Source organism: Carassius gibelio, chromosome B17 (genome assembly GCF_023724105.1).
Source record: "Carassius gibelio isolate Cgi1373 ecotype wild population from Czech Republic chromosome B17, carGib1.2-hapl.c, whole genome shotgun sequence".
NCBI classification, from domain to species: Eukaryota; Metazoa; Chordata; class Actinopteri; order Cypriniformes; family Cyprinidae; genus Carassius; species Carassius gibelio.
Window position 1 is genome coordinate 2721127 of NC_068412.1, and position 14607 is coordinate 2735733.

Below are 14607 nucleotides of genomic sequence, written 5' to 3' on the forward strand. Positions count from 1 at the left end.
TTGGGTTATAAACTAAGTAATTTGTTGGGTTATTTGGCCAAAATGTTACTTTAACCATTCTATTATTATTATTATTATGAAAATACAGCATTTCAGGACAGTATTTGCATACTGTATATTTAAAAAATTGCTTTATTTCCATTACATTTACAATACAGCTGCAAAGACGTCCATTGAATCACATTAATTTGTTGCTGTTGTTTCTAACTATATTCCATTAGTTGCAGTAATTATTACTTGCAATGTTAAAGGGGGGTGAAATGCTCGTTTTCACTCAATATCCTGTTAATCTTGAGTACCTATAGAGTAGTACTGCATCCTTCATAACTTCAAAAAGTCTTTAGTTTTATTATATTCATAAGAGAAAGATAGTCTGTACCGATTTTTCCCGGAAAAACACGACCGGCTGGAGGCGTGACGTGTGGGCGGAGCTAAAGAATCACGATCGCCAGTAGGCTTTTGCGTTGAGAGCGTTTGGAAGCTGACATTACCTTGAGGAAAAAACCATCATCCAAAACAAACCATGACTAACAGTCAGATTCAGCCATTTATTTATGATCCAGAATCAGATCCCAAGGCTGAAACTGAATGAGAGCAGCAGCAGCAACGACTCGCTCCGAGCGGGGCTCGAACCCGGGTCTCCGATGGGAGGCGGACGCAATAACAAGGAGGCAGAGATATTTGAAGCAGTTTTACTCACCGCCTGCGGTTCCAACACACGATCGTGACCCTTTTTCGTTGGGATTGCATCATCCTTAAGAAATAAACGATACGCAAATCCGTCGTCAAACTGGGCCTTGTTTGTAAAACAAGCATTTTCGAAATGCAGGGAACAAACACTTGCACAACTCCGTTGATGCTCTGTAAAAATAAACTCCATCCACTGGTCCCTTAATGCTGTTTTTTCTTTGGTAATCTGTGCAGGGTTGTCTTGCCTTGGCAACCAAAAACACACTCCTTTTGTGACATTTCGCGACGCTCTCGCTCTGCCTCTGATCAGTGAAGTCTGTTGTGCTCTCAGTGCTCTGCTATACGGGAGCGCGCGCTCTTCCGGGAGAAGTGCCCTTAAGACCCATATAAGGAAATTCCGCTCCATCTAACGTCACACAGAGCCATACTCGAAAAAAACTTTCCGAAACTTGTGACAAACCGGAAGGAGTATTTTTGGAACAGAAATACTCCTTCAAACGTACAACTTAATTTTTGAAACTTTGTCCATGTTTAGCATGGGAATCCAACTCTTTAACAGTGTAAAAAACTCAATATGCATGAAATAGCATTTCACCCCCCCTTTAAAGTTTACAGGAATCAGAATCACAATTTGTCTTTCATATGAAGGTAAATTATCTTTGTATGTTTGTTCAGCTGAAGAAAAACAGGTTTTGAACATCTATCTATCATCAAATATCTGTTTATTTCATATGTAACCTAATCAATGTTTCTTTGGATGTTTATATAATGGACACATTAGCAGTCCCCACAACTGAAGAAGAAACAGGCCCAAACTGATTTCATGTCTTCAAAAACATATTTTTATGTATATACAAATATTGAAAACAAAAATTATCATTAAAAGATTAAATGTTGCACTTACACTGCAAAAATGACTCTGGAAGGTGTTAAATTCAATCCATGAAAATCTGTAAGTTTTTACTTAAAGGTACAGGTTGTATGACTAGCCACGAGAGGGCGCACTACCAAAACAATAACAATCACGTTGTTTGATGACGGTAAGAAGTAGCGCGGAATGATGGCATTTGTTGTCTTCTACCAACCGTTGACGGCCATCAATCAGACGGAAAGATAAATCATGAATTTAATGCGAGTTCAATGATTTGCGTGAGTAGATTACATACAAAGTCAATGCAAAGGCGCAATCAGACTATGGATCAGACGTGTCCTTGCGCAGGTCTAGAGAGGCGATGCCCCGCGTTTGGTGTGTATACCCCATAATAGTAATCTTGTTGATCGTTATAATAGCATACATTTTCTGTAAAGATACGAATCAAAACAACTCAGCTGTCGAGTAAAACACAAGCGAGATCAGCATCTTTTTCTAGTTGAAGTTTGTCACGAAGCTCTCTCCATCTAGAAAGTGCAACATCGATATTGATCCTAGCTCTTTCTTGTCCCAAACTCTTCTTGGTTCGTTTGGTTGGCCCGTATGTTTTCATTTACGGGAGCTGTCCTTGTCGACATAACCAGCGGAAGACTCCACCCTGAGCATGTCCGATCTCGGAAGCTAAGCAGGGTCGGGCCTGGTTAGTACTTGGATGGGAGACCGCCTGGGAGTACCAGGTGCTGTAAGCTTTTGCTTTTCCTTCAGCTAACACGCTTTTCCAAGGCTCAGCTTTCATTCAAGTTCCTTTACACTTCTAAACGGATTTGCTGCTGCTTGTTTTTTGTTTGTTTTTTCTTCTCTGTGCCATCTTTCTGCTTGCGGTGTGACAAAGGACAGCTCAGCCTCGTCATTCTTCCTTTCTCCTGCAGGAGGCGATAGATTAATTTAATAATGACATTGGTGAGAGATGGGAGAGGTAAAAAAATTAATTAAAGCTTTAAGCATAAGGTATAGTAAGAAAAGAAAAGAGAGGATGATGAAAGAGGAAAGGGAGCTCAGAGAACAAGTGAGGATAGAATTCAGCAGAGTAGATGATGAAGAAGGATATTGCATGGAAAAGTATATAGAAGTGAATATGAGGTAAAATGCAAAGGAGCAATCTTAAGAAGTAAGGTGAAATATGCACTAGAAGGAGAAAAGTGCACATGGTATTTCCTGGGTTTAGAAAAAAGGAGGCAAAGTAAGACATATATATATCCATGAAATATATTCAAAAAAGAGAGAGATAATAACAGACTATGTAGAGATCTTGGAGAGGGTGCAAGAGTTTTATAGTGAGTTGTATATGAGAGGATGTGTGAGTTGTATATGAGAGGAAGTGTGTAGAGAGGGAGCTAGGGGAAGAAGAAAAGAGATTGTGTGATAGAGAGATAGAGGAAGAAGAGGTTATAGCTGCAATAGAAGGTTCAAGAAGTGGGAAAAGCCCAGGAAGTGATGGGATAAGGACAGAATTGTATAAATTATATAAAAATGACGTAGCACCAATTTTAGTGGAAGTATATAAGGGAATGGAGAGAACAGAAATAATACAAAGTAAAATGGTAGAGTGAGTGATAACACTAGTTTTTAAAAAGGGGAATAAATTAGATTTAGGACATTTTATGCCGATTAACTTGTTGAACACAGACTACAAAATACTTACTAAAGTTTTAGCAAATAGGATGAAAAGAGTAATAGGAGACATTATTCAGCCAACACAAAGCTACATCATTCCTGGAAGAGATATAGCAAATACAATTGGAACAATCAGAGATGTGACTGAGTATATGACGAGGGATGGGAAGGGTGGGATAGTGTTGGGGATAGACTGCAACAAGGCCTTTGATAGGGTCGAACAGTTTTTATTTAAGGTCTTAGAAAAGTTTGGTTTTGGGGAGAGAATGGTAGGATGCGTGAGGAGATTGTATGGAAGTGCAAGAAGCTTTGTAAAGGTGAACGGAATATTGACGGATACATTTGATGTGGGAAGGTCAGTGCGGCAAGGCTGCCCGCTATCCGCTTTAATATATGCCCTTGCAGTTGAACCTTTGGCATAATTAATTTAGAGAGACAAGAGAATAAGAGGAATTGAGTTGCCATATGGAGGGAAGTGTGTAATTAACCAGTATGCCGATGACACAACAGTGACAGTAAGGAAAATAACCAGTGTGGGAAAGGTCTTAGATTGGTAGAAAAATATGGAAAGGCATCAGGGGCAAAAATAAACGGAGAAAAATCTGAAATAATGTATATAAGAGAAGTAGAAAGAGCTGAAGTAGGTGTGAGGGTTGAGGAAAAGTACATGAAAGTGTTGGGTGTATATTAGGTGGTAGGTTTAAAGGAGGCAAGGGCATGGGCTGGAGTGATAAATATGATAAGAACAGTTTGTACTGCATGGAAAGGAAGAAAATGAAGGATAAAAGGGCAAAAAATTGTGGTTAATAATCTTATGCTGTCGGTATGTGTATATGTAATGAGTGTAATTGAAATGCCTGAGTGGGTGATGAATGAGTTAAATAAAATTGTACATGATTTCATATGGGAAGGGAAGGGAGTTAAAATTGCACAAAAAACATTGGTGGTGAGGAAACAGGAAGGTGGACTAAAGCTGATTGATTTAGAAACAAAAAATTTGGCAATAAGAATAAAAACTGTAAAAAAAATATATGGAAGGAAGATGGGAGTTTGGTTGGAGAGAATTCTTAAAGAAATACATTGATGATTTTGGAAGAATGGGAGAGTATGGGTGGTATATGGGCTTTAAGCAGTCAATGACTGTGGGAATGCCAGACATATACAGGGAGGTGATGGAGGCATGGAGGCAATTCCTGCCAAAAGCATAGTATGATTGCACAGAGGTGCACACATTTATAAATTTGCCATTGTTTGTAAATGAGAAATTTAAACACAACAATAAAACATTGTATGAGCCCAAATTCTTAGAAGCCAGAATAAGGCAAGTGAAAGATATTATGAAGTTATTCCAGGTTTTCTTAGAAATAATTGTATATATGACTGTAAGCAGAGCAGAGTAAAGGCGAACAATATATATGAAAGAATTAAAGCAAGTCTACCATCGAAATGGGTTATAGAAAAAAGTTGTGTAAAGAAAAAACAACAGGATTTGCCTGAGGTGTACATAATGAAAGACGGGAAAAAAATATAACATGAAAAGCATTAGCGTAAAGAAAGTCTATGACCTGTTTTAAACGGATCAAATAAAAGTGCCAGCATTTGAAAAAGTATGGAGTAGGGTGTTTGAAGACTTGGATGTAAAGAAAATATGGTCAAATATGGATATAAAATACAATACTATAGAATGTGAAAATAATGACTTCTTAATCAGAAACAGTAGAATCTATACAAATGTGGTACTAAACAAAATATATAATGCTAATAATGTGATTCGTGATGTAACAATGCATGAGACTTTTTTGCATTATTTTTTGAAATGTAATGAATTAAAAGATTTTTTTGTTTTGTTAAAAAGTCTGTTTAATAAGAATTTTTTTGGATGTGGATTTGGAGGAGGGATGGGGGAAATTATTTTTATTTGGAGTGTTTCAGAAGAAGACAGCAATAGACTTTTGGTTTATCAATTATGTACTAAGCCATGTCAGATTAGCAGTTGTACTTAGACGGAATTATGCACACTTCGAAGGGAGAAAAGTCAAAATAAAAGACTTGTTCAAAGCAATAATGACAAGAGATATTGAAATGTGCTGTAAATATGGGGGAGATGATGTGTCAGGAATCATTCGACAGAATCCAGTAGCGAGTAGAAATAAGGTTTATTTAAACAGTCAGTAGACCAAACAGAATTGCTGGCAGACAACGAGCACCAAGCAGGTCCTAGGGAACACAACAGCTGCAGTGTAGACTCCAAGCAGGGCAGACCAGAAATGTGATGTGCTGAGACGATCCTCAAACATAAGCAGACCACAGATCAAGCAGACATTTAAGCTGGATCTCCGAGCAATCCAAGAGCGTGACCAGAACTGCACAGAACAGTGATCAGAACACAGACAGCAAACCAAACGATCTGACACTGAACCTGACTGACACAGCCCTACATATAGGACTAGTAAACGAGACACACCTGCGACTGATCTGATTGCTCGTCAGCACAGCTGGTGCTGATAGGCAATCAGATCAGTGCAGTACACACAAAATGAGCAAGCAAACCTGCGAACTGTGACATTACCCCACCCCCTAGGAGCGTCACCTGACGCTCTCAGAGGGTCCTACCTGGCGATTGTAAGCATCAATAAGGGAATGATCCAATATGTCCCGGGCAGGAACCCAACTCCTCTCCTCCGGACCGTAACCCTCCCAGTCCACCAAGTACTGGAATCCACGTCCCCTCCGCCTTGAGTCCAGGATACGATTAACCGAATAGGCTGGTTCCCCATCTACGATTCGCGGCGGTGGGGGAACCGGGACAGGCGGATTTATAGTTGAACGAAAAACGGGCTTGATTTTAGATACGTGGAAGGCGGGGTGAATCCTCCGGTATGCCGGAGGGAGTTTGAGGCGGACCGTCACCGGACTAAGAATTTTGGTGATGGTAAACGGGCCGATGAATTTAGGAGCTAATTTTCTACAAACGGAGCGGAGAGGAATATCAGCAGATGAAAGCCACACTTTTTGACCAGCGACATAGACGGGAGGTTTCGACCGGTGGTGATCGGCCTGGACCTTAGTGCGCAAACCCACCTGGAGAAGGGTCTCCCTGGCCGTTCTCCAGATGTCTCTGCACCCCTGGACGAATTCGTGAGCAGAGGGGACCGCGACTTCAGATGCCAGACTAGGAAAAATTGGTGGCTGGTACCCTAAACTACACTCAAACGGAGAAAGGCCCGTGGACGACACTGGTAATGAGTTATGCGCATACTCAACCCATGAGACATGCTGACTCCAAGAGGACGGATTCTGTGACGCTAAACATCGTAAAACCTCATTCCAAATCTTGGTTAGCCCGCTCCGTCTGACCATTGCTCTGGGGATGAAACCCAGAAGAAAGACTGACATTTGCCCCCAGCAACCGACAAAACTATCTCCAAAATTTGGATATAAACTGGGGACCCCTGTCAGAGACCATGTCTGTCGGGAGGCCATGGATACGAAACACGTGGTCTATGACAGCAACTGCTGTCTCTCTGGCAGATGGTAATTTGGGCAGAGGGATAAAATGCGCAGCCTTCGAGAACCTGTCCACCACAGTTAAAACCACTGTGTTACCCTGTGAGGCAGGGAGACCTGTAACGAAATCTAGCGCAATATGTGACCAGGGTCTCGAAGGAACTGACAACGGTTGAAGGAGCCCAGCAGGAGGGTGAGTGGAAGGCTTACAACTAGCACAGACCGAGCAGGCCAATACAAAACGACGAGTGTCACGAGCCATAGTTTGCCACCAGAACCGTTGCTTAATGAGAAAAATGGTGCGATTTACTCCTGGATGACACGCCAGCTTGGAACAATGACCCCAGTGAATGACGTTGGACCTCAATTTCTCTGGCACAAATAAACGACCCGGTGGACATCCGGGCGGAGGCACTACCCCATCTACCCCATCAGACCTTCAACTCGATCTCCCAGGTCAACATTGAAACCACACAATTATGTGGAACGATGGACTCGGGAGAAACCGGGCGTTCAGATTGGTCAAAAATGCGGGACAAAGCATCAGGTTTGATGTTCTTGGAACCTGGACGATAGGAAATGGAAAAATCAAACCGACCGAAAAAAAGTGCCCACCGAGCCTGCCTAGAGTTAAGTCGTTTGGCGGATCTGATGTATTCAAGGTTCTTGTGGTCGGTCCAAACAATGAAAGGTACCCCCGAACCCTCCAACCAATGACGCCACTCCTCCAAGGCTAACTTGACTGCCAACAACTCTCTATTACCAATGTCGTAATTACGTTCAGCGGAAGACAAACGATGAGAATAATAAGCGCACGGATGAACCTTGCCGTCCCCAGAGGAGCGCTGGGAGAGAACCGCACCTACCCCCACCTCTGACGCATCGACCTCCACCACAAACTGACGAGAGGAATCAGGAGCAACGAGAATGGGGGCTGAAACAAAGCAGTTCTTGAGTTTAGAGAATGCAACATCAGCTGCACTAGACCACCTGAAAGTCGTCATGGTGGAGGTCAAGGCTGTTAGAGGCGCGGCTAGTTAGCTATAGTTGCAAATAAAACGCCGGTAAAAATTGGCAAAGCCCAGAAACCTCTGCAGGGCCTTGCGGGAATCTAGAGTTGGCCAATTAACCACTGCCTGAATCTTGTCGGGATCCATGCGCACCCCCTCAGACGACACGATATATCCTAAAAAAGGAACAGACTGTCCATGAAAAGCGCATTTCTCCGCCTTGACAAAAAGTCCATTCTCCAACAGCCTCTGAAGCACTCGTCTGATGTGCTGAACGTGTTCCTGGAGAGACGAAGAAAAAAATCAATATGTCATCCAGGTAAACATATATGAACTGATCAACCATGTCTCTCAGCACATCGTTAACGAGTGCCTGGAAAACCGCGGGGGAGTTGGAAAGACCGAAGGGCATAACCAAGTATTCAAAGTGCCCCCTGGGGGTATTAAATGCGGTTTTCCACTCATCCCCCTTACTGATGCGGACCAAATGATAGGCGTTACGTAGATCTAACTTGGTGAACCAAGAAGCACCCTGCAGCCTCTCGAAAGCTGAAGACATCAGCGGCAAAGGATAAGTATTCTTTACCGTGATGCTGTTCAACCCTCGGTAATCAATACAAGGACGCAGGGAACCGTCCTTCTTGCCCACAAAGAAGAATCCCGCCCCTGCAGGAGAAGAGGAAGGACGGATGAGTTTGGCTGCCAGAGAATCAGAAATATATTTCTCCATGGCCTCCCTCTCCGGAGTGGAAAGAGAGTATAATCTGCCCTTAGGTGGAGACGTACCTGGCAATTAGTCTATAGCACAGTCATAAGGACGGTGCGGAGGAAGAGAAGCAGCTCGGGACTTACTGAACACCTCCTTCAGGTCGAGGTACTCCTCGGGCACGTTAGACAGATCCACCTGCTCATCCTGCAACACAGAACAAGACACAGAAGAACACGCAGACACCAAACAAGATGCATGACAGTTATCACTCCAAGACATGACAGAGTTCTGACGCCAATTTATGTGAGGGTTGTGCAGTGTGAGCCAAGGGTGTCCTAACACCACAGGAGCCAATGCGGAGTCAATGAGGAGAAAGTGAATCTCCTCAACGTGGTTACCCGACGTGATCAGACTCACCGGTCCGGTGGAGTGGGTGACCGATGACAGGAGTTGTCCACCCAGTGCGTTAACTGAGATGGGGTGAGTGACGGGAATTATAGGTACTCCCAGACGAAGTGCCAGGTCACGGTCCATAAAACTCCCCTCAGCCCCGGAGTCCACCAGAGCCTCACATCGATGATAAGAGGAGCCCCACTGCAGTCTTACTGGAAGGAGCGTAGCTTCACGAGAGGATTCATCCCAGGATATGCCACCCGTCAGTAACCTCCGTTCTACTGACGGGTGTTGACTTTTACCGGGCACTTAGACGCAAAGTGACCCCCGGCTCCACAGTATAGGCACAGTCCTTGCGCTCTTCTGCGCTCCTTCTCCTCCCTGGAGAGACGAGCTCTGGGTTCCGGATTGACCGAGTCACCAACCACATCACCTGAAGGAAAGACCGGATGGACCTCCATATCTGGAACTCGACCTCGCTGCACCAGAAGACTTCGACGTTGTAACCTTGTGTCTACTCGGATAGCTAGCTCAATCAACCCATCCAAAGTTGCAGGTTGCTCCAGGGTGTGTATCTCATTTTGGATGCGGTCGGCCAACCCATGCAAAAACATGTCCCACTGCGCCTCGCTGTTCCACTTACACTCTGCAGCTAGTGTCCGGAATTCAATGGAATAGTCAGTAACCGATCTGTGGTCCTGATGTAAATCCACCAACACTCGGGCTGCTTCCCTGCCTGCAACTGCCCGATCAAAAACTTTCTTGAGCTCAGTGCTGAAAGTCTGGAAAGACTCTAAACAGTCATGTCCCTGTTCCCAAACAGTGGTTCCCCATATAGAAGGGTAATGACAAAAGCCACTTTAGATTCCTCAGTGGGAAATGAGCTCTGAAGAGAAAAAAACCAAGAGCATTTTGTCAAAAATTATCGACATAGATGTGGCTCACCAGCATAGGAAGCAGGAGGAGGCAGACGGGGCTCCGTATTGTAGGTGCGATGATCCGTGGGGGGAACAGCGAGTGGTGGAATAGGCGCAGTGGGCACGTGGGCAGGCTCGACTCTAAGATGTTGTAACTGCTTGGTTAACTCCGATACCTGTCCCACCAAGGCCTGTATTGCTCGACCAGAAGCCATAATCTGTTCGTCTTGTCGATCAAATCGTGCATTATTATTGTGGATGGCTTCTCTCAGTTCGTTTACACTCGCTGGATCCATAACGTGGTCAGATCATTATGTCAGGAATCATTCGACAGAATCCAGTAGCGAGTAGAAATAAGGTTTATTTAAACAGTCAGTAGACCAAACAGAATTGCTGGCAGACAACGAGCACCAAGCAGGTCCTACACAACAGCTGCAGTGTAGACTCCAAGCAGGGCAGACCAGAAATGTGATGTGCTGAGACGATCCTCAAACATAAGCAGACCACAGATCAAGCAGACATATAAGCTGGATCTCCGAGCAATCCAAGAGCGTGACCAGAACTGCACAGAACAGAGATCAGAACAAAGAAAGGCAAACCAAACGATCTGACACTGAACCTGACTGACACAGCCCTACATATAGGACTAGTAAACGAGACACACCTGCGACTGATCCGATTGCTCGTCAGCGCAGCTGGTGCTGATAGGCAATCAGATCAGTGCAGTACACACAAAATGAGCAAGCAAACCTGCGAACCGTGACATGATGTTAAGGAATTCTTTGTAACCGGCAATAAATTCATAAAAGAGGGGGAGAGAAACGAGGTTTTGTATAACTGGTAAAAATATATGTTCTGAAGGTTTAAAAAATGACATGATAATGTTTATTGTGAACAATTTAAATTGAACTGGAAATTTGTGAATTTCAAAAAAAAAAGAAAAGTGCACCACCGCGACATTAACTTTTGAATGTATGTATTTATTAAAATGTATATTTTTATTGTTACTTATTTCTTTCCCTTAATTTAGTTCATATTAAAAAAATACTTTTAAAAGCCTTGAAAACACTTGAGTGGAAAAGGGTCTTTTTCTCTTTGGCCTGCTGGTGTGTCTTCTTTAAATAGCTCGCTCTTGAGTGTTGTACTCGCTTACGGCCATACCACCCTGAGCACGCCCGATCTCGTCTGATCTCGGAAGCTAAGCAGGGTCAGGCCTGGTTAGTACTTGGATGGGAGACCGCCTGGGAATACCAGGTGCTGTAAGCTTTTGCTTTTCCTTCAGCTAACACGCTTGTCCAAGGCTCAGCTTTTATTCTAGTTCCTTTACACTTCTAAATAGATTTGCTGCTTCTTGTTTTTTGTGTGTTTTTTCCTTCTCTGTGCCATCTTTCTGCTTCCGGTGTGACAAAGGACAGCTCAGCCTCGTCATTCTTCCTTTCTCCTGCAGGAGGCGATAGACAGGCCTTTTCTCTCTCTACTACAAACTCTTGAGTACCGCATGCTCTTTTGGAAATGACGCTCCTCTCTTCAGCTTGAGACAGATCTTCCCAAATTTGATTGTCATCCGTACCCCTTAGTGGTAAACTACACAGGAGATGTACCCTCTTAGATTTAAAATTAGTTTTTCAAAAAAAACATAACACATTCTGATGTTCGTGCTTCACTGATGTTGGTGTGTGATCAAATGATTTGCAAGTAAACAAATGAAATATTTCAGCTTTTTGGCACTTTTTCTGTACTTTGAAAACTCGTCAGCAAATATTTATTCATTTTAGGAAAACATATAGACATGCCCTTTCTGTTTTAAAATCACCAAATTCACCCCAAATTCACCCATCACCATAATATTTTATTTTATTTTAACCAGGTGACATTTCTAATTTTAAAGTTCAAAAATAGGCCCCTATTTACTTCCAGTCAAAGTGCTTAAACGCAATATTGATTGTATTTATTGATATTAATTTTATTAATTCAATTAAACATTTTGTTTTAATTTAAATAAATTTAACCATGTTTGAAATTTCTGTTTTTAAATCAGTAAATTTACCCCAAATTACATTCAAAGTGCCTAACCACAATATGTGTTTACTTTTATTTTTTATTTTATTTTTGGTTCGGTTTTATTTGAACCAGATTACATTTCTGATGATAAAGTTAAAAATATGCCCCAATTACTTCCACACAATGTGAGTCACCGCAATATTTCATTCATTTATTTAGAATTTAACTTAATTTAATTTTAACCAGAAGACATTTCTGTTTTTAAATCACTAAGGTCACCCCAAATTACATCAAATTTAAAGTGCCTAACCACAATATTTTTATATTTTATTTTTTGTTTGGTTTGGTTTTATTTGAACCAGATGACAATCGTGATGATAAAGTTAAAAATAAACCCCTTATTACTTCCACACGAAGTGCGTCACCGCGACATTGACTTTTGAATGTATGTATTTATTAAAATGTATATTTTTATTGTTGCTTATTTCTTTCCCTTAATTTAGTTCATATTAAAAAAAGATAGAAGACTTTTAAAAGCCTTGAAAACTCTTGAGTGGAAAAGGGTCTGTTTCTCTTTGGCCTGCCGGTGTGTCTTCTTTAAATAGCTCGCTCTTGAGTGTTGTACTCGCTTACGGCCATACCACCCTGAGCACGCCCGATCTCGTCCGATCTCGGAAGCTAAGCAGGGTCGGGCCTGGTTAGTACTTGGATGGGAGACCGCCTGGGAATACCAGGTGCTGTAAGCTTTTGCTTTTCCTTCAGCTAACACGCTTGTCCAAGGCTCAGCTTTCATTCTAGTTCCTTTACACTTCTAAATGGATTTGCTGCTGCTTGTTTTTTTGTGTTTTTTTCCTTCTCTGTGCCATCTTTCTGCTTGCAGTATGACAAAGGACAGCTCAGCGTCGTCATTCTTCCTTTCTCCTGCAGGAGGCGATAGACAGACCTTTTCTCTCTCTACTACAAACTCTTGAGTGCCGCATGCTCTTTTGGAAATGACGCTCCTCTCTTCAGGTTGAGACAGAGCTTCCCAAATTTGATTGTCATCCGTACCCCTTAGTGGCAAACTACACAGGAGATGTACCCTCTTAGATTTAAAGTTAGTTTTTCAAAAAAAAAAAAACGCATTCTCATGTTCATGTTTCAATGATGCTGGTGTGTGATCAAATGATTTGCAAGTAAACAAATGAAATATTTCAGCTTTTTTTGCACGTTTTCAGTACTTGGAAACAGGACAAGAGTTTTTCATCTAAAAAAAAAAAAAGCATTAAACTCGACAGCAAATATTTATTCATTTTAGTAAAACATATAGGCATGCCCTTTCTGTTTTAAAATCACTAAATTCACCACAAATTACCTGCACTCAAAGTTCATCACCACAATATTTTATTTTATTTTATTTTATTTTAACCAGCTTACATTTCTGATTTTAAAGTTCAAAAATAGGCCCCTATTTACTTCCAGCCAAAGTGCTTCAACGCAATATTGATTGTATTAATTGACATTAATTTTATTAATTAATTTAAACATTTTGTTTTAATTTAATTTAATTTAACCATGTTTGAAATTTCTGTTTTTAAATCACTAAATTCACCCCAAATTACATTGAATTTAAAGTGCCTATCCGCAATATTTGTTTACTTTTATTTTATTTTTGGTTTGGTTTGGTTTTATTTGAACCAGATGACATTCCTGATGATAAAGTTAAAAATAGGCCCCCAATTACTTCCACACAAAGTGCGTCACCGCGACATTGACTTTTGAATGTATGTATTTATTAAAATGTGTATTTTTTTTGTTACTTATTTCTTTCCCTAAATTTAGTTCATATTAATAAAAGAGAGAAGACTTTTAAAAGACTTGAAAACACTTGAGTGGAAAAGGGTCTGTTTCTCTTTGGCCTGCCGGTGTGTCTTCTTTAAATAGCTCGCTCTTGAGTGTTGTACTCGCTTACGGCCATACCACCCTGAGCACGCCCGATCTCGTCCGATCTCAGAAGCTAAGCAGGGTCGGGCCTGGTTAGTACTTGGATGGGAGACCGCCTGGGAATACCAGGTGCTGTAAGCTTTTGCTTTTCCTTCAGCTAACACGCTTGTCCAAGGCTCAGCTTTCATTCTAGTTCCTTTACACTTCTAAATAGATTTGCTGCTTCTTGTTTTTTGTGTGTTTTTTCCTTCTCTCTGTGCCATCTTTCTGCTTCCGGTGTGACAAAGGACAGCTCAGCCTCGTCATTCTTCCTTTCTCCTGCAGGAGGCGATAGACAGGCCTTTTCTCTCTCTACTACAAACTCTTGAGTACCGCATGCTCTTTTGGAAATGACGCTCCTCTCTTCAGCTTGAGACAGAGCTTCCCAAATTTGATTGTCATCCGTACCCCTTAGTGGTAAACTACACAGGAGATGTACCCTCTTAGATTTAAAATTAGTTTTTCAAAAAAAACATAACACATTCTGATGTTCGTGCTTCACTGATGTTGGTGTGTGATCAAATGATTTGCAAGTAAACAAATGAAATATTTCAGCTTTTTGGCACTTTTTCTGTACTTTGAAAACTCGTCAGCAAATATTTATTCATTTTAGGAAAACATATAGACATGCCCTTTCTGTTTTAAAATCACCAAATTCACCCCAAATTCACCCATCACCATAATATTTTATTTTATTTTAACCAGGTGACATTTCTAATTTTAAAGTTCAAAAATAGGCCCCTATTTACTTCCAGTCAAAGTGCTTAAACGCAATATTGATTGTATTCATTGATATTAATTTTATTAATTCAATTAAACATTTTGTTTTAATTTAAATAAATTTAACCATGTTTGAAATTTCTGTTTTTAAAT

The 14607-nt window shown here is 41.4% G+C and overlaps 3 non-coding genes across 3 annotated transcripts; all 3 read left to right on the top strand.

Moving 5' to 3' along the window:
• Nucleotides 1-10918: 10918 nt before the first annotated feature.
• Nucleotides 10919-11037, top strand: LOC127976840 (5S ribosomal RNA). Its single transcript, XR_008157963.1, has one exon. It is a non-coding gene; the product is annotated as a 5S ribosomal RNA (ribosomal RNA).
• A 1362-nt stretch (nt 11038-12399) lies between these two features.
• Nucleotides 12400-12518, top strand: LOC127976811 (5S ribosomal RNA). Its single transcript, XR_008157934.1, has one exon. It is a non-coding gene; the product is annotated as a 5S ribosomal RNA (ribosomal RNA).
• Nucleotides 12519-13717: 1199 nt separating this feature from the next.
• On the top strand, nt 13718-13836 carry LOC127976835 (5S ribosomal RNA). The gene has a single exon (XR_008157958.1). It is a non-coding gene; the product is annotated as a 5S ribosomal RNA (ribosomal RNA).
• Nucleotides 13837-14607: the final 771 nt, after the last annotated feature.